At 40.1% G+C, this 25,328-nt stretch overlaps 1 protein-coding gene across 1 annotated transcript in view; it reads left to right on the top strand.

Annotated features, from left to right (window-relative positions):
- The window catches only part of LOC139691172 (very long chain fatty acid elongase AAEL008004-like), a 294,460-nt gene that overhangs the window by 99,911 nt on the left and 169,221 nt on the right, over positions 1-25,328 (top strand). The window lies entirely within an intron of this gene.

Here is a 25,328-nt window from a genome sequence, read left to right as displayed (position 1 = left end):
ATCATTCGCTTTGCCCGAGATTCGAACCCGGGTCCCTCAATGTCCGGTCGAGTGCTTTTGCCAGTTAAGCTATCGAGGCGTCCTCTTAAACTGAAATTTTGGGGGCTTTAAAGGAACAAGATGTTATGACGAAATACCGTACGTACAACGTCACAGGCATTCGTAATCGTGCGCGACGCGCCACAGTCCACGAGGTTAAAGCCAACTTTAAAACACTTCGGCAGTTTATGCCGCAAAAAATTCCAAAGAAACTGCGGGAAATGCCGCAACAGTAACTTATAACGGAGTCATTCGCTAATGTGCATTTCAATGCAACAATTTCAGAGTGTAAAAATCATTCGCCTTCACCGGAATTCGAACCCGGATCCCTCAATGTCCGGTCGAGTGCTTAAGCCAGTTAAGCTGTCGAGGCGTCCTCTTAAACTCTGAAATTCAAAATTTCGTTTTAGGAAAAAAAGTTCCTTTTAAAGACACGACTAAAATGACAAGGAATCAGCCCCATAACAAACCTCCAGTTCAGCTGGTTTAGTTTCAGCGATAATGCGGGTGTATGTTTTACGCGTTGCCATGCCAACTGCCTTGTCAACCACCTGCGTAGTTTCTTGATAGGAAACTAATAATGGAGATATGGTTCTTCGTTACTGAGTCTGCCGGTTCCTATCCCTGGCGAGCATGTCCAGGGAAATTCCAGGGGACAACACTCTACTTATCGCCGGACTCTGATGTCAATGAGCATCTGCAAGCCGTCCCATCGATTTCCCTGGCGTGTGCATGTTCCCTTATATTGCACCAGGCCGATGGGAATCTACATGAGCTGGCCCAAGATGAAAGTTTTGTCGGGCCATTTCGTTGAGGTGAACCTGAAATCCGAATGTGGTACATTTATAATTCTTTCTCTGGCGATCGAAACGACTAGCGTCTTCCCCAATTCGTCATGCGGCGTTGGGAGAACGGGTCGAGACCAAACACAGAAATCAGCAAGAAGATTGGTCTGATGTATGAGACCTCATTCTTTAATCAAACCTATGTAGTTTAAACACGTCAGGATAGAAGGATGATCCCTGTGGCACCTGCTGTTTGCCAGGAAGATCTGGGACCAGAAAAATCTCACAGCTTGTAGAAGCTCGGGGTTTAAGAAACATTGTCTATATTTGAGCCGAAGGCCGCAGTCAGTGCGCTTACTATGACTAGGCTACAACAATTAAAGACCGACATACGGAGCTAATTATGGCATGGATGTACCAATAACTCGACCAACCGTTCCATTTCATGAAGGGATACAAGAGGAAAATAAGGAAAATAAAATATTTTCATGATATCTGACGATGAAAAGCACGAAGGGCAACTGAAAGTTAAAGTTAAAATAAGAGTTAAGTACAGCCATTCCCGATCAAGCGAAGTGTCTAAGTGCCTGGGTAACTGGAGAGAAAATAAACCTGCCTCTAGATTTTCATAGGCGTTATTCTTCTTCTTGATAACTTTAAATAATGCCATGAAGACTATAATGAATGTATCTCTTCAATGATTTCCTGGTAAAGGAAATTTAAACTATTAATTTCTTTGGATGAGTCTAATTTTAATTGCCGTCTCTCTGCGTTGACACGATTAAAAAAAACAGTTATCTACCAGAAATCCTTCACTGCCGGTTTATAACATCATTTCAAAGCCCATGCCTTACCTCACTTGCTCAGTCACATTGCCCCTCTACATGAGGTCAAATAAACCGGCTCCCGAAATGCTGAAAAAGGGAAGCACATTGAAGAGGTTTGTTCAAGTGATCAACCGAGCGATAAATGTGAGAATACCCATCCAGTTGCACTTTCGTGATTTCTCGACGATGTCGAACTCAAGATAATTGGAATTGAATCTAGAAACACTTCCTTATTTAGGTACGAAAACAGAGAATCCAGTTCTATAGCTCCTAACTCGTCGCGACCCTTCCCCTCAGTGGCATTGATATCGATCAAAAAAGCGGCAGTATTTAACACGAGCTGAGGTAGCTTCAGAGAAAGGAAGAACCGACCAGCAGGAAAACCGAAGGTAGACCACCACTTCACGCTTGTTTTAACCTCACCATCGAAACTAACCTGAATCAAAGTACGAGAAACCAAAGGGAGTAAGGATGCGAGAATGCACATTTCTTTGCCACGATAAGTGAAATCACCTCGGGGTAGGAAAGTGGAGGTGGTCTCTGGGGGGGCTGGCAGCCTCCTTCCAAGAAAGAGAGGGGAAAAGATGGGAATCCATGCCGCAGGAAATGCCTGGAAAGAAGCAAATGGAAGGTTGCACCTTGCTACGAGGGTCATCCGGAAAGTAGTACCCGTTCGTGCCGCATGAAGTGCTGACGACGCGAGTAGCCGCTGGACGAGGTCAGATAGCTTCAGTGGCTTGTCTGCCTTCTCTGAGCCAAGTTGCGTGACGCTAGCATTGCCTGTGTTGTTTCTGTGATTGTTTACAATGTTTAAAAAAATTGAGAACGCCGCCAGTTGTGAAGTGAGGGCAGTGATTAAATTCCTCAATGCAAGAAACGTTCGCCCATGTGATATTCATCGCCAATTAAAGGAGGTGTATGGAGACAATGTAATGGACGAGTCGTCTGTTCGGCGGTGGTGTCGCAACTTCAACATGGGGAGGGGGAACACACACGACGATGAGCGTTCGGGGAGACCGTCTGTCATTACAGACCAACTGGTGAGCTCAGTTGACGAATTCGTGAGGAACGATCGGCGCGTCACAATTGATGACATCTGTGAGCATTTTCCCAATGTTTCTCGAACAATTGTTCATGAAATTGTTAAACACCATCTGCATTATGCAAAAATTTGTGCAAGATGGGTCCCTCGCGTATCTCAATGAGCTGGCGGCGAAGGACTATGCAGCAGGAATACAGAAACTTGTCACACGTTATGACAAATGCCTTAATTTGCTTGGAGATTATGTTGAGAAGTAGTTTAAAGTATCCTCTTTCAAATAAAATTTTTTATGTTTGTTAATATTTACTTTTGTGTCTTTATTTCACGAACGGGTACTACTTTCCGGATGACCCTCGTATTTTTCTTTCTTTTTCTATTATTTTATTTTTTACCATTACAGTGGAATTGTAACAATTTCCTTCATCACCATTGAGTAGGAGGCTGTAAAATGATACTTCATTATCACGAAAGAAACTCATTTTTAAGTGACAAAGCAGTATCTTAAGAATTATTTCTCAATCCCTTCTCGGCCTATCTTTTATTAACTTTTACGGTACTCTTCGACCTTCTCTGACTCTCATCCTCGGCTTTTCCAGCGGCGTCTCGTCAATCTCCCTTTTCCCTTGGCTCATATTTATCAATCTTCTCCATAGTCGCATCTTAAATGTTTAGTACCGATAATTTTAGTTAAATTAATGAATGAAAATGTAATCGTAGAATAATCTTAGAAGGTTTGACTTTCTACAAGCACATGATGGTCTAGGCTAGCTCAGACTCGTTGGAAAAACATTTGGCCCTGGGTCAAAGCACTCGGGTTTAGTCTTTTGGAGGCCTAGCACTTAAGATTTAAACTTCTGTGTGCTCGTGGGGTGCACCGGAAGGACAATTAAAAATAATGAATTGACCGAGCAGTCAATTTGGTCTCCCTCTAAGAAACGATAAATATGTGGCAAGAGGAGAGAAACTATTTGGATACATATGAAGCGCAATTGTCTACTTAAGGATAGAGCTATAATTTAAAGAAATATGAGGTCCGTGAAAGGCCGAGGAAGAATTGCAAGAATTGGCTCTTGCACTATCTTTCATGTTGCCGTTTCTGATTAAAAAATGATAAGGTTGTGATACTTTCGTCATTTGTCGTCAATATACTTTCTTGTTTACGCGCAGCGAAACCTTTTAACGCTCATCGTCTTTGCCAAATGAACGGATGGGTGGCTACTGCAACATTCGCATTCTAATATATCGCTACGTGGCCCAACGTTGATCTTGCACAAAAAACGGCCTGTTTGATCCCTGTGGCCCACGCCCCTCGGTAAAATCTCTGGCGTCATGGGTATCCTCCCCGACTGACGGCAATCCTCCGTACATTTCCTCTGAAAATGGCAGAGGTTCCAAGAAAGAAGTAAGATAATGCAGGAGTACTTATCAGCTAAGTGATCATTCACGTGTGATAGCCCTGGGGAAAAATTTCAATGCTACCCGAAATCCTGTTGTGAGAGAAATATTTGACATTTATCACTCTTCACCTCGACCAGCTTAAATATTCAATGAAATTGAGATAGAACACGAAAATCATCGGAAAACGAGGTCGAGTTTAAAATGCGCTTATACGGAATTAGGGAACCAAAATTAATGGAATGTCACTTCTCCGATTCTCCTTTCTACAGTTATCAGTGTGAATAATTGTGTTGGTCTTAGACCTAAAATTATTTAATTATGTTTTTATATAGATACGGGTTTCGTTGATTGAATTTCGGTGACCCAAATTTGCGCGTTCAACATTTTGTTCCCTATAACCGTATAAGCCTGCGATTCCTAAGTAAGTCAAGGATATTTTTAACAATTTGCAGGAAACAATTTCTGGTCATTACAAATCTTGCGCAAGTTTATGTTCAAAGCGTGTATATTCTCCCTCTGACTTCGAAACGAATGAGTCAATTGAAATATAAGTTGGATCATCGTTGCATTGCGGGTGTCAACATTACGAGTAATGTGGAAGAAAATGTTTAACGATCACCTGTAGATTGAATGACCCAATTTAAGTTACGAAAGAGATTGGCACAAGGAACTGTGGAGGGAGATTAGCAAGTAATCGGATAGATTGGAGAGCGTGCTGCGAATCAATCCCGGGATTGATAACATGTGATGATTGACGCCGCTCATCCCCGATTGGCGAGGGGGAAGAGAAATCCTCCAATCATCTTGCGCAAATCGCCACCGCATCTGTCACTCCGCACCGCCACGGATTCTGTCTCTTCTCTCTATGGCAGTGGTGCTGCAGTAGGCCAGGGCCGATACCTTTCACCCGCCCACCAGGGCGGGGGAGAGAGGGGGGACCTCGGGCCGCGGAGGCGTGTGTAATAATTGGGATGGAGGAAACAGCCCGCGAGAGAAATTTCTCGTTTCGAAGAAGAGTGAGTTAACCTTGAGCCATTTCCCTGGGCATGTGGGGATTTGCAATGCCACGTCCGGTTAAATTTTTCAAGTGACTCCCTCTCTCTCCGATTAACTTCGAGTTTCCCCCCTATTTTTCACAAGATTGTGCGATAATCTTCAACCACCTCTGAAACCTGAATCTTTATTTTTAAAATGAATATCGACCTGCTGACATCCCATTATCAATGCGAAATGAAGCGGAAAAGTCGATAAATATGGATAATAAAGCGATATCGTAGATATATTATGTTAGGGAAAAGGTCGATTTAAGTGCTGCTTGAGTTTCATCAGCGTCCTGTATAAAAGATGAGCGATGGAAGGGAAACGAGCAAAATGATGACAGCATCATTGGGGTTACATGGGTAGCATTTAGGGATGCTCGAAATTTTGATTCCTTCTCTGCAAAGATAATGTGATCGCATACAGATATGGTGTTCATACATCTTATTTCATTTGACTACTTTATTCCTTTGATGCGCAAGGGTAAAGGAAGTTGAAAAGGGCACGTGTTATAAAGTAGTAAGCGTATTTGAAATGGTATTTAGACGATTATGCAAGGAGAAAGTGTGGTCATAGCACGAAAATGTCCGTGCATTGTAAACAGAATTGCTGAAAATATATTCCTTCTCTCAATATCGCGTATTACTGCAGAGAAAACTTGGGCTGCAGCGTCTCCTTAACGAGGACAAGATTCTAATTAGAATGGAAGCAAGAGTTGATCGCGACTTAAGCGAGCTTGAAAGAAGTAAATTATTTCGTACGATCCTCAATACCTTAGTCTCTCCACTCAAATTGAAAGCTCTTGTCACTTGTTGTTTTTACTCAAAAAGCTTCGGAGTAGTCATAACTTTCTCCCTGTGTACGGCGATAATACTGTCATAACTGACAGACTGGAAGCATGAAACGGACAGTGTTTTCTTTCATCGTCGTCTCGCAAAATTACCAAAGTAATTAGAATTACGAAACAAATGGATTTTTAAGAATTAGAAGTAATTTTCGTCACTTTCTATTCTCCCCGGGGCCACAAGTGATTCGACCACCACTTAGGAACGCGCTGAACAATATTTGACATTTTAATATGCTTCCTATGGGCGAGGGAAACATTCGTTGAGACTTGTTTGGTTTCCTTCAAGTTAACTGCTGAGGAGCAGGTACCCCGTCTGAGTCCCTCTTTAGGTCTTGCTATCGCTACTAACTTCATATTTGTAATAGCCACGCTCTCATAATATTTAGTAACCTTAGTACTTCACTTCGTGCTGGGCGAAGGCCAAAGTTTTCCGCCATCGTTAATTTGAATTGGTCTGGTCTGATTTCAGGTTTCATGATACGCAAGTGCTTGCAACTACGTCAAAGGAGCGAAAAGTGCTAGTATAATTTCCGTATTCTTAAATAAAATTATAGATGAGCGGACGTTGTCGAATCAAATAGTCTGTGGACTGGAAACATTCAAGGCACACTCAAGAATATCTGGGGGGTGAGACTATCGCTTTTTAATGGAATTGCGTTTGGTTTCAGCTCTCTTCAGATAATGGGTACCGCCAGCTTGGATTTGAGAATACACTCTCGATTATCCGTGCGCAGATTATCAGTTTTGACATAATACACCCTTGTAAAATGGCTGAAAAACGGTAAAAATGTACTTCTATTTGCTATAGAAAACCTTGAGTTAATCGCACGTAATGAAAATGGAAAGTTTTCGTATGCAAGGTCTGTCCCAAAAGTAGTAGGACTGAGTCGATGAAAAAGATGCTTTTCCAGAATTTATACATTCACTCAAAAGTTTTAGAAGTAGCTCCCATTTGCGCCCACACACCGCTGCCAGTGGGTTTTCCATGCCTCGTGTGCCTTCTGGAAAGCAGCGCTTGGAATGCTGCTAAGCTCACTCGTCACGGCCTGTTATAACGCTTCCACCGAGGCATAGTGACGCTCTTTCAGCACGGATTTGAGGCGGTGGAAGTGGAATAGGTCTGGTGTAGCACTGTCTAAAAAATTTGTATCCACACTCACATGGTCGAGAAGCTCTTGGCAGATCCGCTTGCGAGTTTCCTGTTGTTCGTCCGACAGCACTCGCGGCACCAACTTCGCTCACACCTTTCCCTTGCCACTGTTTTCTGTGACAGGTAGATGCTGATCACTTTTAGGGATGCCAAGTTCATCAAAAAGGATGCGAACAACCCATCTGGGATCCCTGTCCTTCACTCTTGCAACATTTTCGTCTCTTTTTGAGGTCGACGGGAGTCCTGAACGTTCGGAGTCTTCAACATCTTCTCTATCCTCCCGAAACGACTTAGGCCACTCAAAACACCCGATCTACCCAGGTCGTTATCATCATAAGCTGCCTTGAGCATGCCATGAGTCTCTTTGCTGGTTTTACACAGTTTCACGCAAAATTAGATGGCGTAGCGCTGTTCCAATAACCGGTTCATGACGGAGCGTAACCGGGTCACGTTGTAGAGGTTTCGCAAACGAACGATCCACACTCCGAAAGGACTGGGAGCCAACCGCCGTCGACTTCCAGCCTTTCCTGAAACTCCCCTCCCTCGAACCCAGCCAGAGAAACAGCCACCCGACTGTCCGTCTATCCGGAAAAAAAGTAATACCAATTTTGGGACAAACGTAATATATCGGCTTATACCGCGATCATATTTTCGCGTATTTCGGTGCTTCATTTTGCATCCGATAGCCGATTAATCGAGAGTTTACTGTATAACACGCAAGTAATTCACTATGTGGAGTTAATCACTCAACTTCAACGCTTCGGAAATACGTAAAGAGTTTTTTTTCTTGGTGTAAGTACGAAGAAGTATTTAGAGCAAACACGGGATCGATGTAAAAAAATAGACGGGTGAAAACTGTTATGTTGAATGTGTTCTTGTTTTTGCTTCGAAACTTGATTGGGCACTTGGGAACTTGGTTGGGTAATTTGGCTTGGGAACTTGGTTGGGTTAGTAAATGGGAGAAGCTTAGATATACAGTAGGTTAGATTATCAGATTGGGGTGTAAAGAAAAATGAAAAAGAAAAAGTGCAAGGCATGGTATGGTGAAGAGAGAAGGTTGTAGGGAGAAATTCGAAGAAGGATGATGAATGCAAGAGATACTTAAAAACAACGGGATTTTGAAGACTATAATAAAGAGGGAATTAGGAAAGCAAGGAAGGAAATTGGGAAAGTAAGGTAGGAAATTGGGAAGGCAAGAAAGATTGCGAAAGATTGGGTACTTTAGGTAGGCGCCAAAAAATGAGAATATGTAATATTGGGTTTAAGATTGTTTAGTGTCTTGTTAGGCAGTTTTAAGAAATGCAGCAGTTCTTGGTGCCTCTGATTGTTGAAAATCTACCCTACCAGGTAGACTGCAACTAATATTAAAATCAATTCTGCCATAAGATTCCTCAGCATCATACTACAAATAGCATGTACACACGAGGAGGCAGTGAATTAGCGTAAATCTGGTAAATACTAAGAGTTTGGTCATGCATCTACTAATATTTGCTCAGTTATGCTAAGTATTGTACCCGCTAGATAATGACTTTTTGATAATGTAGAAGATTGCATGTCCGGTCGGTAATGGGGATGCGAGAATTCTCTTTAGTACCATGTAAGTTTACTAATCCTTTTCTAATCTCAAGCTATCATTGTCATATTTATGAATACATTAATTCACGAAATGGCGGAATGTTGCTGGAGTAAATACAGATCCCTTGATGTAATAGATAATGTGAAGAGTTTCTCCATTTGAATATATAATTCCTGTTCAGGTCATAACGTTTTAAGAATTTTACCAGTACCCATGGGTGTTTAGGAATTTTAGACAAGTCTGGATCCCCGATTCCCATTCCTATTACGTATTTTTATGTAGGTGCCAGATGCCCTAAGGCAGCGTGGTAGCCTATCGAGTAAAACATTTGGCTACTGACTAGATGGTCGGGTTCAAATCTGAGTGAAAACTCCGGAAATCATGAAGTTTCACGCGAGTTACGTGATTATTTCGAGTAGCAAAACTTCCTGGAAAACCCCCGCGTGGCACAGACTCTGATATGTTATGTGCAGACTGTAGGAATTATTACCAATTAAACCAGCGTTCAGGTTTTTTGCTAAAGTTGGTTTACCTGCGTTTAGAGCGTGTTCCTCCGGTTTTCCTGAGCCCCAATTGATTTGCTAATAGATTGTATTGATTATTTTCTTTTATCTTACCGATGGTTACTTGTGCTATTATTTTTTACGCATATGAGACCAGACTACATTCACTGCTCCTTGCATCCCTCAGTTCTTATTTTATTTGTTGTCACGTTATCACGCTCATCAAAAGGTCATCCTACAATTATCCACTTTCATATGCTTTTGAATATTTCTAAAAACCTTACGTTCTACCTAAGATCATTGGTAATTTATTCGTTCATTGAGTTTGCTCTGGACACCATTATTTATCACCGTGTCTTCAACCGTTCTTCTGAATTCCTTGTGCGAATCGGAAAAAAACACATTTATTGGCTAATGCCTTCGTAAGAGTTATTTTTGACGGTAAATAAGTTTTAACTCTCCAAGAGTTAATGCGTGAGGCTTGCGAAAACAACATGATCCCATCCTCAGACTGAATGAAAGTATTATTTTTAAATTCTACTTTCTAGAATGTCTTTTAGTCTTGAATATCTGGCTCCTCATGCCGCAAATCTACTTAAAGATTATCCAATTATCTTCTGACAATCAATTTTCACATTATGTTTCACGGTAACAACATCCCCGTAACTCAATTTCAACGCACATTGGCTAAAAATCGCCATTACGAAACCACTACATACCATCTGCGTCACTGTATCCCGCTCCTGTCGCGCGGAGCCTTGCTCCAAAAGTGCGATGTAATAATCGATTTTATTTTCGGAATCATCATAAATGGTGACAAAGTTTCTCTCTAGACTCTCACCCTTTATGTTTTAGGAAATTACTTTAATTAATCCATTCTAAATTTTTATGGAATCAATTTCACTAATGTAGGCACAAAATTGTCGATAAAATAGCCCCCCCCCCAGTCATTTAGGTATATCAGGTGTACAATCATTTGGTAATCACTTAAATTAAGCCCACAGGAAAAGGAAGGAGTATTTCATGAGATCATATTGCCATAAGTTCCACAATTTTATGCCTAATGATCTGGCGACCTGAGATAGCATGACTATAAAAATGTTTAGGGAAAATTGAAGGCGGCCGTGTTTTGCAAAATTTGGTCGAATTTGGGACGCTGCGTATTCTTAATGTGTATAAAATTTGATGAAAAACAATCTTTAAAATGTGCATGAGTCATTTTAAATTTATGTTGCGAATTTTCAATTCGAGATCCAAAAACAAAACAATCATTCTCGGACTTGAGGCTATCGTTTTTTTTTTGTAGCTTACTTTGCGATAGTAAATCGCACAGTCGAATGATGACTTCATCTCCCCTTTCATCTGTCTCCTACCATTGAAAGTCTTTTGAATAGTAAACATTCTCATCATTCCTAAAGGTCGAGGCTAGAAAAATTTCACCCTTTTGCCCAGAAGATACCTCGCGAAAGCCGAGATTAGAGGGGGAGGCTTGACCTTCTAAGTCCATTCTTAGGACCTCTCTATTGTCTCTTCGTGTAGCAAATATAAGCGCGAATTCACGATGAAAATCCATCACTGTTATTTTCACAACGACAAAGTAGGTAGACTAAAACCACGCAATCATTCTGTTTGTGACCACAGAGTCGAGGGTATTAATTGCCAAGCAGGTATATGTTTTTTCTGCATGAATGATGGAGAATTTTTCCAATTTGCTTCAAAGATGTATTCTTCGCTCGTATAGAACTTGCAAATTTGAAATAAACTCAACCATGTATTCTAATCGTTGTTTGCCCTACAGTTTTACGCATTTATAGAAATCGATAATTAATGAATTTAATAATTAATAGTAAATTAGCTCCAGTTTAAAAAGCAGAGTAGATCGCCCCATACGAGAGACACTGACAGTGACGACAAACGTGACGTACCCCTGGGTAAGCTGGTTTCTCTTGCTTTTATTTACTCTAATTCCTATTTGGGCGTTTCTAAACTTGGCTTTTGCTGGTTACTTTCAAGTTAAATTATCCTCCTCCCCTGATGTCACAAGTGAAATTCCCTAAAGCCTTCGGTCAGTGGAAAACGACGTTATTCGACCGTACTCTCTTCAAACAGACCAGTTCTATTATCTTCTTGGAATTTAAATTTATCTTAAGGGCTAGCAGTAATCCTTGTCAGTAAGGGGGTAAATATTTCTCGAATTCCTTGTTTTGGGTTATTAATCCAATGGAAAAATAGTAAAAAGAAGAATAGAATAACTTATTAGGAAATTTATTCATGTGCCTTGAAGTTTCTTTAATACAATATTCAACTTTTGCACGCTGAAATCCGAACAAATATGTACATCATACATAAAAATGGAAGATTTCGCAGGGAAGAAAAGCACCAAGTAAAGGAAGAGGTTGAAAATGAGGAGAGGTATTTTTGTTTCACCATATTTTTTAATGAGTATTTATTCAGTGACTTTTTTTCACAGTTTTTGGGCGAACATTGGTCCATCCTATGACAAATTCGTTGTCTAGTCCATGTACAGCATGATCCGTGATTATAACGCATTAGGCCATTTTGCGACTTCGGTAACTTGAGCATATTTTTTATGCTTTCTGTAAAAGCATTTTTGCTGAACAATGGCTACGGCGTTTGGGACACAACGTTTCAATTCCCCTAAGTTCAACTTTCATGTTAAATTAAGCGCTGTGGGCCTAAAACGGCGACTTTAGCCGTATCGGGAAAATCCATGAGTTACTTAAGATAATTAATGAAAACAAGTTTATAAATTTGCATCAATTATTCATTTTATTGCTCTTTTCAACTTTGTATTGCGATTTTTAATTTCTTAATGTACTTGGATGGCATGTTTAAAGTCTGTTCCCGTTCACACGAAATAAAAAACGACGAAATTCTTCTGTTACGAATCTTTTATGAAACTTGCATTGCAGCTCGAAGCATTTTTTTCGTGGAAAATCATATGCATATCTAACTAAAAGAATAGGCAAAAATAGGAGTGAAATAGCAGCAAAATGAAACGGTTATATTTTGGACTAACTCCGCATCGTTGATTTTTTTCTGCCTGCTTGTCACTAGTAACCGTCACCTGTCTTACACTGCCGTCCTATTGATGTCTAATCTGGATTGATATTTTTCGGTGGTCATAGGGGAACGCTGACCTCATTCCTCGTTAAGTTATATTACCATTTAGTAAAATATTACCCGGAAATTAAGCACATTACCTAGAGCCTCGACCGAAAATACCGTGGTAATTGTCGCAGCACCTGAAAGAGATGCTGATCGAAATGCCAGCATTATTGTGCCTTCGCATTTAGCTCTACATAGGCAAGAGTGCATATATTTTTCTCTATTTCTTAACTTGCTTTAGGTGTCTTCGTTTCCGCAAATATGAAGGAGGAATAAGGTTTCAACATTGTGAAAACTATTCGTCCCAGGGTTTCCTCGTCGTCAACCTCCTCTCTACCCTCCCGGAATGTCTTGTGCCAGTGGAAAACCATTTCTTGGGGCATTGATTCATCTCCATTAGAATCCTTCACCATAGTGATTATCTCCGAGTCCGAATTTCCGAGCTTAAAACTAAAATTTATCACGTATCGTTGCTCCATGGAACGTGGCATCCTGAATTCGTGACGCCACCCCCGAACAGTGCTTTTGCCACACACACTAAAGATGGCTTGCAGGGTACTAAATAAAACTGTTAAAAAACTAAAACAGTGTTCTAGACTTGCAGCGATTTGCACACTGCCTCGGCCCGCAAGACAACTGACGCGGGTCAAGTTACTTTCCCGGGACCTCTCACCACCTTTCCCGCCACAAACCGCCCCAGCCGTCTGCGTCGGTGGGAAAAAATCATTCTGATATCTTTATGAGACAAAACTTGTATTTTTATTTATTCATGCATGAAAGGGAGATGACCTAACACTCACGCAACCCCCCCCCCCCCGCAGTTAATTTTTTTAGGGGCTCGAGTTCATGTTTCTAGTCATACTCTCGTAGTAGTGGTAGTTTTGAGGGGAGGCGACCGACAGCTAAGGTCATTTGCGCCATAGGGGATGGACAGGAAAGGATGAAGGGTGGAGAGAAAACCCGGCGTCGGCATTAGCCTACTCTTTACGAAAGGCGCCAAAGGGTCCGAAGTTTAACGTCCCATCCGATGGACGGCGTACTCACTCAAAGTGCCCTCCACAAAGCACCTCAAGTAGGGATCGAGATACCTCTGAAAAATATTCAACACCGCCGGGATTTGAACCCGCGCCCTCAGGGTGGGAAGCCAGTACGTTAGCCCCCGCACCATCTCCATCCCCCATACTCCCGTTCATGGTAAAATTGGATAATAGTATGTTTATCTTATGTGGATGGAAAATGGAGACAATAGCGAAATACTCGTGAAAATTATTTATAAACTTAAGACGTACTCGTAAATGTAAGTTTCCTTGAAGCAATGACTCTTAATCTGTCGGATACCATTCCGCAGGTGTAGGTGCGAGGTATCTCTTCCAAGGATTCATCTCCATAATAATAATGGCATTTCTTTTGACTCAATGTTTATGGAATCTCCTTACTTTCTCTCCCACTGCCACTTCAAGTAAAGAAGGATCTACTCAACTTAACAACTGTTTACCAATTATTTAAATAAAGTAACTTAATTGAACTATTTGTAATGAAGGGTCACGGGAATTAATTTATTTCGGGAGAATAATTAATGATTGAATAATTTGGAGCATATACGTATAATTTGGTCATTTTCTTTAATCCAAAATTCAATTTACTAACTTTCAATAAAATTTATTAAGTTGTCTTAAATTGTGAAATGTGGGCAAGGGAAAACTGTCCACTGTATATATATATATATATATATATATATATATATATATATATATATATATATATATATATATATATATATATATACATATATATATATATATACATATATATATATATATATATATACATGTTTATTAATTTTCCCTTACTGTCTTGGTTTTATCACATCATAAAGACTTATCAATGTTTGGCTTAGGAAAATCAACAATCAATGGCTTAGGAAATATGAAGGCCGAAAAAAATGGTTTTTTCAGCTTCACTTTGAATAATATATGGCATATTAGAGTCAGACAACAGTCTGAGGAAATATGCTTGCCGTCGAGATTTCATGTCCTATTTTCTAGGGGATTTTTCCCTATTTTATTCAGCCGTTGGCGAGATGGTAGAAAAAGTGAAAAGTAGCGTAATCGGTTGCTCAACCTTCCAGTTAATTTTCTAAGAGCCAAAGAATAGATGACACAGCATCGCATACAGAAGCAGACAATAAGGTTTCTAATTTTTTTCTTCGCTGAAGATGGGGATAAGTAGAAATTACCTTTCACCTCTCTGTACCTTCGGGGTTTGAAAAACAATTTCGAATGAGTGACACTAAGATAAAAGGTTTTCTCACCAGCACCACATGTGGCGGGGTAGGCGCTCGGTCCTTTAAGGGCCAGAGTTCATCTTCCAGTTGTGACTTCTCGCTTCGTTCAGACGTCCTATCCCTAATTGGAGACTGTTGATTCACCATCCGCACAGTGAATCAGCAGTCACCTTTTATAGGCGAGCGAATTTTCAGTTAATTTTTGGTTACCATGCCTGACACACTGATATATCTACATCTCCGAGTCTCTCCTTTTACGGGATTGAAAATCACGCTGGAAATACAGTTTTTAGGATTTCATTTTACTCATTGTGGATAGCTCAATTGTGTGTCTGGAGAGGTGTGTCTTCTATGTCTACATTTATGTCTTTAATACATGTATAATTGTATTAAGGTTTTTCTTGCGTTGTTTCTACATAAGCATGTGCTATTTAACCCGGATAATACGAAAGGGTTGTGCTTCGATTGGATTGCGTATTTCGCAATCAAATTGTAATATTAGAAGATTCTAATCCTTGCCTTTGACACATTTGCTGGTTCACTCGACGTCGGTATTTGCAAATATACAGAGAGTATTTTAAGTCTGAAACTCCCTGACCGTGAGTCCTACATCTTGAAGAGGATTACAATAGAGATGATTCCTTCCTGCTTAAGCGAGTAACTAAATGGCTGGTTTGCGGTCGCTTTATGTGCGAGTGAATGCTTTCCTAGCAGCGAAATCTTACAAGCAGGTGCTTGCTTTCTCCGCCGCAAAAATTTCCTCCAGGGTATTGGGTAACCACAAGAAAGCCTCCGAACCTTGACTTTCGCCAACGCCAGCATCTCACAAGACGTTTAAAAAATTATTTTTGCACATGGTACCAAAATATCAATGGCGTCGAATCGTCCGTCCGTCCAACTGCGTGTGCTTCCACCTTTCAGGAACCTCAAGAGAAGCGTGTGAAGGTTGAATTTTTTTCTAAAAAGTGGAATATAGTATTCTGATTTCTCCTCTTTAAGTTTTTTTGGAATTCTTTCAGTCATTTAAGTTCTGAGGAATATATTGGAGCTCAACCTGAAGGGTATCAAAGCCAAAACGTTATATATATATATATATATATATATATATATATATATATATATATATATATATATATATATATATATAACGTTTTGGCTTTGATACCCTTCAGGTATACATATATATATATATATATATATATATATATATATATATATATATATATATATATATATATATATATATATATATAACGTTTTGGCTTTGATACCCTTCAGGTATACATATATATATATATATATATATGTATATATATACACACACACATATATATATATACATATATATATACACATATATATATACACATATATATACACATATATATATATATATATATATATATATACATATATATATCCTTTGTGTCAGCATTAGCGTACTCATCAATTGAAACTGCCTTCTAAATTGTGATTATTTAAATGACTTCCATCGTTATCGGTAGAAATTCTTATTTCTAATTCCACATCCAATTACCCCAAATCCGCACTTAGCTGAAAGGAAATCCATTTTTAGAAAATTTTGGATTTTGTCCTAATTGGTAGGAAGCTCCAAATTTGAATGTTGCATCTAGGGAAATCTTAAAAATAGAGAGTCATGACGCTCGAAGAATTTGGTGTTCCAAATTTATATTTTTCACTTTACACAAAAATATTTTGGAAGAGTGGAAGATGCGACAACTGGTATTTAAAAGATAGTTATTCTGCTTCCACGGCTCTCTCTAGAAAACTCTCTTATCTACTGGATGCATACTACTGTTCTATTATAATCCCAAAATTTGACAATATAGTCTCACTATGAGTGCACGATGGTAATCGTAGTTGGCCGGATTCATTTTTGTGCGACTTCCCTGGTCATGCTTCTCATCGGCAAGCAATTTATGCTCCTTATCGGCAAGCTTGCTTTCTATTTCAGGGATCCGGTGAGTTTTCTTCAGGCATGTCCTTAATTTCACATGCCACAAGCATTATATATATTTATATTTAAAAACTCAAAAAAAGATGACATTTTTATTGCATTTTAGCCTCCAATAACGAATTAACGTAGCGGTGCCAGTTTAATTTTTATTTCTAAATATTCGATCCATTCGGATTGCATGGCATTAAAAAATTTTCTAATGCTTAGGGAGTCACTGGTTACATCATTTCGGACAGCCTGCTATTTTATAGTTTCCGGAGAGCCAGAACTACCTTAGTATTAAAATTTAAGTACTCACCAATGTGAAAATACTATGTCCGGACATTTTAGAAACAATGAAAATTTGAAGTTTCATCAAAATTCATGCAAGAATCGTAAGAAAACTTGATTTTTGGTTCAAATTCTTTATTGGTCTGCTCTCTCTCTCCCGTTTGTTTTCGACTAGCAATTCCCCGAGTACATAGTGTAACTTATCGGGGTCAGATTTAAAATCATTCTTCCAGTTTGTCAGTGTCTTAACGTCCACACTCCGTCGTCATCACGGACGAATTGGACGGGCCACTCTCCATTCCTTTTCACAATGGAAATATCTGTGCTGGAGGGGCAGGGACCATGGAGGATAAAGAGAGAATGGCAGAGAGAGAGAGACCGGGAAACGCTCAGTGCGTGAAATTGTTGCGAGGGGAGGCCGAACGAAAGGGACAGTGGGTGTCGGCGGGAGGGAAGTGATGAGCCCGATGGCGTGTGAAATTCATACATCAGGGTAGGGGGGCCAGTTGCTTTCCCTGTGCCAGTTATGGATTCTCAGGAAGACCTTGTACGCGAAATATCACGTAGCTTTGGAGGAGCTACAGGTGCCCAGAGAGTCTTACCTTGGAATCAAACCCGAGCCCTCCGGTCCGTAGTCCAAGGCTCTACCCCCGTGGCTACCGCGACCCTAAGTTAATTTATATTAAATTTTATTTTAAGAAAATTTAATATTTAAACCTTTATTGAGGAAACAGAATGGTAGGAAATGACTCATTAAAGAAGACATATAGACAGTACAATATGGATAATCTTAAGTATGGAGTTATGGAGTCACCTATAAAAAAGCACATGCCTTTGCGCCCACTACGCGAAAGGTTGTTTTCAAATGAGGCGATGAGACCTTCCAGACTGATTGACCATTTTAAGAAAACACATCCTGACAAGACAGAAAAGACTTCAATATTTTTTAGTCACTTCTTGACAGATTGGAATATCGTCCAACACTTTCAAGTATGTTGTGTAATGCTTCAAAACAGATCACTGATGGTTTGCGTGCATGATACAATGTTTCACTATTAATTGCAAAATCTGAAAGTTCACCTACATAACTTATTAAATGTGTTCTTCCAAAACGTCTTCACCAATATCTCACAGAATACCCCCAACATCTTACAAAATCGATCAACCGATGCCCACAATCGAAATTTCATATAATGGGATGGAACGCTGGTAGGTCACTAGGTTCCCAGAGATTGGAAAATGGCTAGCGTAATACCAATATTTAAAAACGAAGGCAAGGAGGAGCCGAGTAATTTCAGTCCTATTTCCCTCACATCCATTTCGTGCAAGATTATGGAACATGTAGTTGCTAGTTCGATCGTGAGACCTCGATAATCATGAGTTATGAATGAAAAACCAGCACGGTTTCCGAAAATGTAGTTCCTGCGAGAGACAAATTGCGCTTTTTGTTCATGATATTCTTATTTCGGGAGGGAGTAATGTTCCAGTGGGCGCTATTTATCTAGATTTTAAGAAAGCCCTCGACAAAGTACCTCATAGTAAACTGCTCGCAAAGCTAGAAGCATATGCCGTAGATAAAAATACCCGGGGTTGGATGAAAGAATTTTTGAATGGTCGGGTACAAAGAGTAGTGATAGTTAGAGTTAGCTCAAATGCAGTAGAAGTGACTTCAGATGTTCCACTGGGAAGTGTTATGGGACCTCTTTTATTCCTACTTTACGTTAGCGATATTGGCTCCGTAGTCACTGGTAAGATACGTTTATTTGCCGACGATGCAGTAGTTTACCGTGATATCCTTGATCTTGAGGACAGAGCAGCTTTGTCATGTGACCATAATGCTATATTTCTACCCGAACGCCTACTAGATTGGGAGCACCGGAGTGAAATGTGTAGACTCAATTAAATACCTAGGCGTTACCCTCACTCACCATCTCTCTTGGGTGAAACACATGCGGGGAATATGTGGACAAGCCAACAAAAAATTAGGATTTATTACAAGATTGCTAGGTAAATGTGATGAAACTGTCTATGTTATCTGTCGTTGGTTAGGCCTCATTTAGAAAAAGCTGTGAGTAAATGGAATCCTCACGAAGTTGGATTAATTGGCGAATTGGATCGCGTGCAGCGTAGAGGAGACGTAGATTTGTAAACGTTGTTATGATAAAGTTAGTAGCGTATCCAAAATATTAGAGCAGCTATGCTGGGAATCACGCACGGAGCGAAGGTTAAATCACAGATTGAAGCTCTTGCATAAATTGGAAGGATGTCTCTTTAGCAGTGATGTTGAAAATGTATTATTACCTTCATCGTACTACGGTTGGAGAGATAATTTTAGTAAAATTGTAGAGATTAAGAGTAGAACATATAGATTTAAGATATAAGTTTTTCCACGAATGATGGGGGATCATAATAACATTGTTTGACCGCAGTATGGTCATGTTTGGGTAAAATTATTCTGGTGTGTTTTTACCTTCTGCCTCACACCCTAGCTGTGGCTTGTGGGGTATGTAAATAAATAAATTAATCAAATAAATATTCGTACAATTGGTGAAGAACTCATCTTACCTGCAGTAAGTGTAGTCCTGAGCACTGTTCTGCATCACACCATATGATACAATAAAAATTATTCCCTTAAGCAACACTTCAGTTCAACGACAAATAGATGAAATGGGTGAAAATGTGGAAAATATACAGGGTGGGTTCCAAAAGTAATGCAATTGAATTACCCACGCCACTCCTATTTGCCGGAGTGAGGTCGAACTACATAATGTCGGTGGGGGAACGCTAAGCTTTGCCGCAAAACCGGTCTCAGTGCTCTCCAAGCTGTGGCAGCAGCAGGACATCAGCTATTGCAGCAGGAAGTCACCTCATCGCACCGACCATGTCACGAAAGACCAACTGAAAAGAAGTGTCAGGTGAACTTTTGCAACGTATTGAAAATGAACCTGATTGGAAAATCAGGTTCATTTTCAATACGGTGATACAATTTCAGGTGAATACAATTTCAAGTGATACGGTATACAATTTCAGGTGAAATCACTGGTAATGAAACCTGGGTTTTTTAACACGACCCAGAAATAAAACGCCAAAGCTCTGAGTGGTACACCGACCAGTCCTCCAAGCCCATGAAGGCAGGAGTGAGCAAATCAAAAGTGAAAACAATGATCATTGTCTTTTTCGACAGTAAAGAAATGGTCCATCAGTAGTTAGTTCCTCAAGAACAGACAGTTAACGCTGCCTACTACGTGGATGTGCTGGAAAGACTCCGAAAAAGGGTCATCAGGACGAGAAAAGACATCTCCACTACCTGTCAACTCCATCACGACAACGCGCCACGAGTCCGCGAGTTCCTGGCCAAACACCAGGTGCCAGCGTTGCCCCACCCCGTGTAGTCCTGACGTCGCCCCAGCAGACTTTTTTTTATTTCCTCGGTTTATTCCTCATTGGGTTATTTTGTTTTATGATTTTGATTATTATTTTAAAGCGAGTGATTCGGGGGCGTTTGTGGATGGTGGCTCGAAAAAGTATGAGAAACTCTGTGCTAGACCATGCGAACAATGTTTTGTGTTTAGGAAAACATTGAGTGCAAGAAAAACCCAAATTATTAATTTACATTGACTTTCTTTATAAGAGAGCATTAGAAAGTGTTTTTTGTGGTACAATAATTCCTTGATTTTTGAATAATGAGTTTTTTCGATAAAGGGTTATCATAAATATTATTTACAAATTATGCATCGCAAAAAAATTTATTTTAAGTTATGCTGTGAGTTTTTTTTGTGTCAGGCGTTGGTGGTACAGCTTCCATTGAGTTTACTCAAGTATTGCGTCAGCGACAATTGCTGCAAGTCAAGTCTTGTTAGTCAAGTTTAACCGAGATGCGGATTTAAAGATTGTCTGATGGTAAGTAAGTTCCTCATTATGGGAACTGGCTACGGCACTGCGAGAGCTCTCGTTATTCATGTACATTATTTGAAACGGTGCCAGTAATTTATTGTTAGCTGTGGCTATTAAAGATTTTAATTTTAGTTTGAATAAATTTCTACCTCTCTGCCTATTATCCATCTTAGAATAAACTGAAATCGTGCGATTGAATGATGCAAACGGAAAGTACGTTATATCTAGAAAAATTATCTCTGATAAATAATAAAGGAAATTATTTATCTCCTGAAAAACATAGTCTTGTACAGTTTTCATTTTTCTACAAAACTTATACCTATGGCAATGATTTAAAAACAAACTCCTGATACATTGTTATCGCCATAGCTCTTAGCTGTAGTTGATCGAAAAATTTAGAAAAATCATATTTCGAGAAATTTAATACCACAGTACTCGTAATGAACTCGCTCGAGGGTTTGATACAGTTCACCTAGTGCTTAGCCCAACGGTGTGTGAAATTAACACTTTTGGTAATGGGGGCTAGTTCCTTTCCGTGTTCAATCTGTGGTTTCCTAGGAAAATCTGGTGCTCGAAAAACACGTAGATTGGGTGAAGCTGAGGGTGCGCAGAGGTTTCATCCGTAATCTAACCCTCCAATCAGTAGTACAGCGCTCCACCCACCGTACAACCATGATAAAATTAATAAGGAATGAAATTAATTCTTATGTTTGTACCAAAATTGATCTAATAATTTTTGTTATTTTTTATCCTAGTTGAATTAGGTTTTTGATTACTGCTAAGTGAAGAACGTCGCACCCTTCGTTGTTTTCTTTTTTATTTACAATTTTCAATCGTTCAACTCCCATTTTTCTCAGAGGAGGCAAGTTAATCATTTCGCAATTTTCCCCCTGAAAAAATGCTTTCGTTATAGCGCATTTGTACCTGGCATAAAACCGGTATGCGGGGAAGGGACGGAGGTGAAACGCCACCAATCACTCCACTCTGAGGACTTGATGCTGATAGGACGCAAGTGCATTTGCTCACTGGAAAAACCACATCGCTTTGCGAAATGGCAATACATTTTTTTTAACGCCCACCTCTTTCTACCGGTTCTCTGTAACTAATGCAATATTGTCTAAGCAGCGGTTCAATCGAGCTCCTTTTGTAATAAAAAAAGCAGTCGTCATTGACGAGTAACCGTTGAGTTTTCTCGCCAATGTGAAAGTTGTTATTCGTCTTGAGGATGAGAATAATGGAGAGATCGAGATGCGTGCCATCCGGGGGCGTAGTCAAGAGGTCAGCTTAAGGGAGGGCCAACACCAGTGTGACGGACGGCCATCAAGGTCAGGTTTTCCATGATAATTCTTGCCTCATCACCTGCCTGACTACTCGAGCTTGCAAAATGAAGCAGGATTTTGACATTATTCACCCTTCGCATTTTCAATGTACGTTGGCATGTAGAGTACCGAACCCTTCGACATCAATGTTCATATCTCACCACTTTCAGCATATTAAAATTGCAGTGTATCTGTACCATTAATTGGGAAATCAGTAGTTTCCATAAAATCCATCAATCACATCGCCATTTGAAATCATCCAAAAACTCTCATGCCAGTTTTGGGTGACAATGTTAGTAGGGGAAATATAGTATGTAAAGCCAATAGGTCTCGTAGGTATCGGAGTGGGCCAGATGGAATTCGCCTACTCAGGACCATCCAGTGGTGTTTTGGTACCCTGGGAGCGTAGAAGTGCTAGCCCTAAGATCAATCCACATTAAAATGCAACCATTTCAGAGTGTAAAAATCATTCGCCTTGATCGGGAACCGAACCCGGATGTCCGGCCGAGTGCTTTAGCCAGTTAAGCTATCGAAATTTTCCCTTCAATCCACTTCTCTGGTCCAGAAGTGACATGTAGTTTCCACAGCGTGGCAAATTGGTGACGAGAAGAGAGAAGTGGAAGCGGGTGACCCTTTTCGCATTCAATTACTACCCTTAATGGCGCCCTTCATCCCTTGATGGAGCTTGAGCGACCTGCCTAATCCGACCTTGTGTCTACGCATGCTTCCTCATTTCGTTGAGCTATACAACCGGATTACTGGTTATCACTCATTGATTTTCACAATACATACTCGTATATGAAACGAAAGTAAAGGCCTATATCGAAAGTAGCCTAGACAGAGCGGTTAGACAAGCAATACTACCGATGTTGAGTTGAAGAGCGAAACTATCATGATGCCCTTGCTTAGCATTGAACACGTAAATTAAGTATCTAGCATTACGTCCCTATACAAATTACATGAATTACACTTTAGACTCCAAATAATGTTTCAAAAAAACTCAAGTCTTTCTCGTCATTAAGTATAAATTATTGCAAACAAACACTGCACATTATATTGAGAATAATTAACGATGGTATTTGACTCATTTTTAATTTTAGTGTGTCGAAAACTTATTCTTCGCTTTACGCTAACGATTTAGCGCTATTCAGTCCCACGTGGAAGGGAACAGATTCATGAATCTTCAATTTTTTTAGACGATAATATGTCACAACTTCATAAGGGACACACATTATTCACATCATAAGACATAAAACTAGAATGTTTCGCCTTCAAAGTAAACTCTTACTTTGTGGTCCGTTTCGGTATTCAGGTCACATTACGAAATTCCTATGAAACTGTCATTCCAATGATGGGGTCTGACTCACATAAATCTGTCCTAACAATTTGGAACCACTGTTGGATTTTGACGCCTGGGTGTGGCAGAGAATAGAAAAAATTGGATGGGCAGAGATGAAACAAACGCCAGGGCTTAGGATGGGCCAAAAGAGAAAGTAACTGTCGGAAATCGGAAAAAAGACAGCTCAAGTGGATCGAAGTAATATTGAAAGATTGTATTGTATGTTGAAGGTCATGCTAGTAGGAAGTACGTTGGGAAAATGGTTTAGGAGAAGACAGGGAGGCTTTTTAGACACTAGAAGAAGGCAGAAGTAACGAAGAAATGAAAAGGGGAATAGTCTCCACGGTGCACAGAAATAAATATTCGTTAGAGACTAATAACATTCGCCCCCCAAGTCCATCATCAAAATAGGAAGAATCTCCTCACTGATCGAGTATTTATTTTTTAACTTTCTAAAATGTTTCTAAAGCATTCGACGCATTACTGGGCGGCTATCGCAGGCCCGGGATGGATCCGGGTGGACCCATCGCCAAGCCTGTCTGCAGTCTGATACTAAGCCATCGGACTAACTCTACGGACGGAAACTAAGACCGCGTTGTATTTTCTCATGAAGCTGTTGCGGTCGGCAATTCCTGATATTGGTAGGAAGTTGCCGATAAAAAGGACCGGTGTCCAGAAGATTGCTGAGCCATTTGTGTACTCGTAGAGGAGGTAGTTCAAAGGAATTACTCGGGATTCAAACTGGGACTCTCCAGTTAAAAGCCGAATTTCTAGCTATCCGGAAACGACGCCGTATCTACTCTTTGTCTTACGAATGATGAGTGTGAACTTAGTGTGCGCATTTTGACTCGCGTTGCCAAGAATATTGGCCGAAAGGAGACAAGAATACCATCTTAATTCCGTGTAGTGACGATCCGAAGTATTTTTGCCGATCAATTGCTCCTTAGGACTCACCTGGAGGAAATAAAGTTCAGGAGAAAGGAAAACGGCATCACATATTTGATTTTTTCAGCCTCAACTTTGTGGAAAGCCATGATTATTAAAGGAAAAAAAGAATGTATCTTTCGATCAAATTTTTTTTATTAGATATGACTCGTTTCGGCGCATCGGCGTCATCCGCTACAGTGGATGCCTCACCCTGGGAATCATTCCGAACTATTAAAACATTAACGCCAGCAGCCAGTCCCATGCGGGAAGACAGGCAGGTCAGGCCGTGCTGAAGGTGTGGGTAAAGAAGAAACTTTAAATGTGGTATGCAAAGAGGAGCAGCATGGAACACTACAGATTTGTCCTACAGAGGGAACTCTGCCACGAACTTCATTGGTTTGAGTGGTCTCTTCTCGATGACTACGTGCGACAAAGAAGCAGTAAGATTACCCGTAAAAAAAGGTTAGTCATCTGGGAAAAACTTGACCGGTTGAGTCAACGTAATAACATGCCGCTTGAAGAACCAATTACAAAAACAGCTTCCTTTGCATTTCTCGACGAAGTAATTAGCTTGTCCAACGCTAATTTCGATACTTAATATAATGATCTACTGGGAGAAGAGGCCTGAAATACGTTCCAAATCTCCCGATTGACGTCAATAATGTGGAGAATATAATCTTATACTCAGAAGTGGCGTTAAAGAAAAAAGGAATTGGTATAAAAACGGTGCTGGTCCAAAAAGTACTACAGATTTTCTGGAACTGCATTTTAAATAAAAGAGAGCATGGCCTAGAATTAGCGATGGTTATCTCTTTCAAAAAGCTTTTTAGCGGCAAATATTTATTCGTGGAAAAAGCCGATATAGGTATTGCTGCATTAATAACGGATCGAGATGACTGCGTGAATAGTACCCGAGGATGACGCCGATGCGTTGAAACTAGTCTTATCTAATAAAAAAAATTGTTGGAAAGACACATTATGTT

Source organism: Hetaerina americana, unplaced genomic scaffold, assembly GCF_022747635.1.
Source record: "Hetaerina americana unplaced genomic scaffold, ioHetAmer1.1.p SCAF_30, whole genome shotgun sequence".
NCBI lineage: Eukaryota > Metazoa > Arthropoda > Insecta > Odonata > Calopterygidae > Hetaerina > Hetaerina americana.
This window is presented reverse-complemented; position numbering and strand designations above follow the sequence as displayed.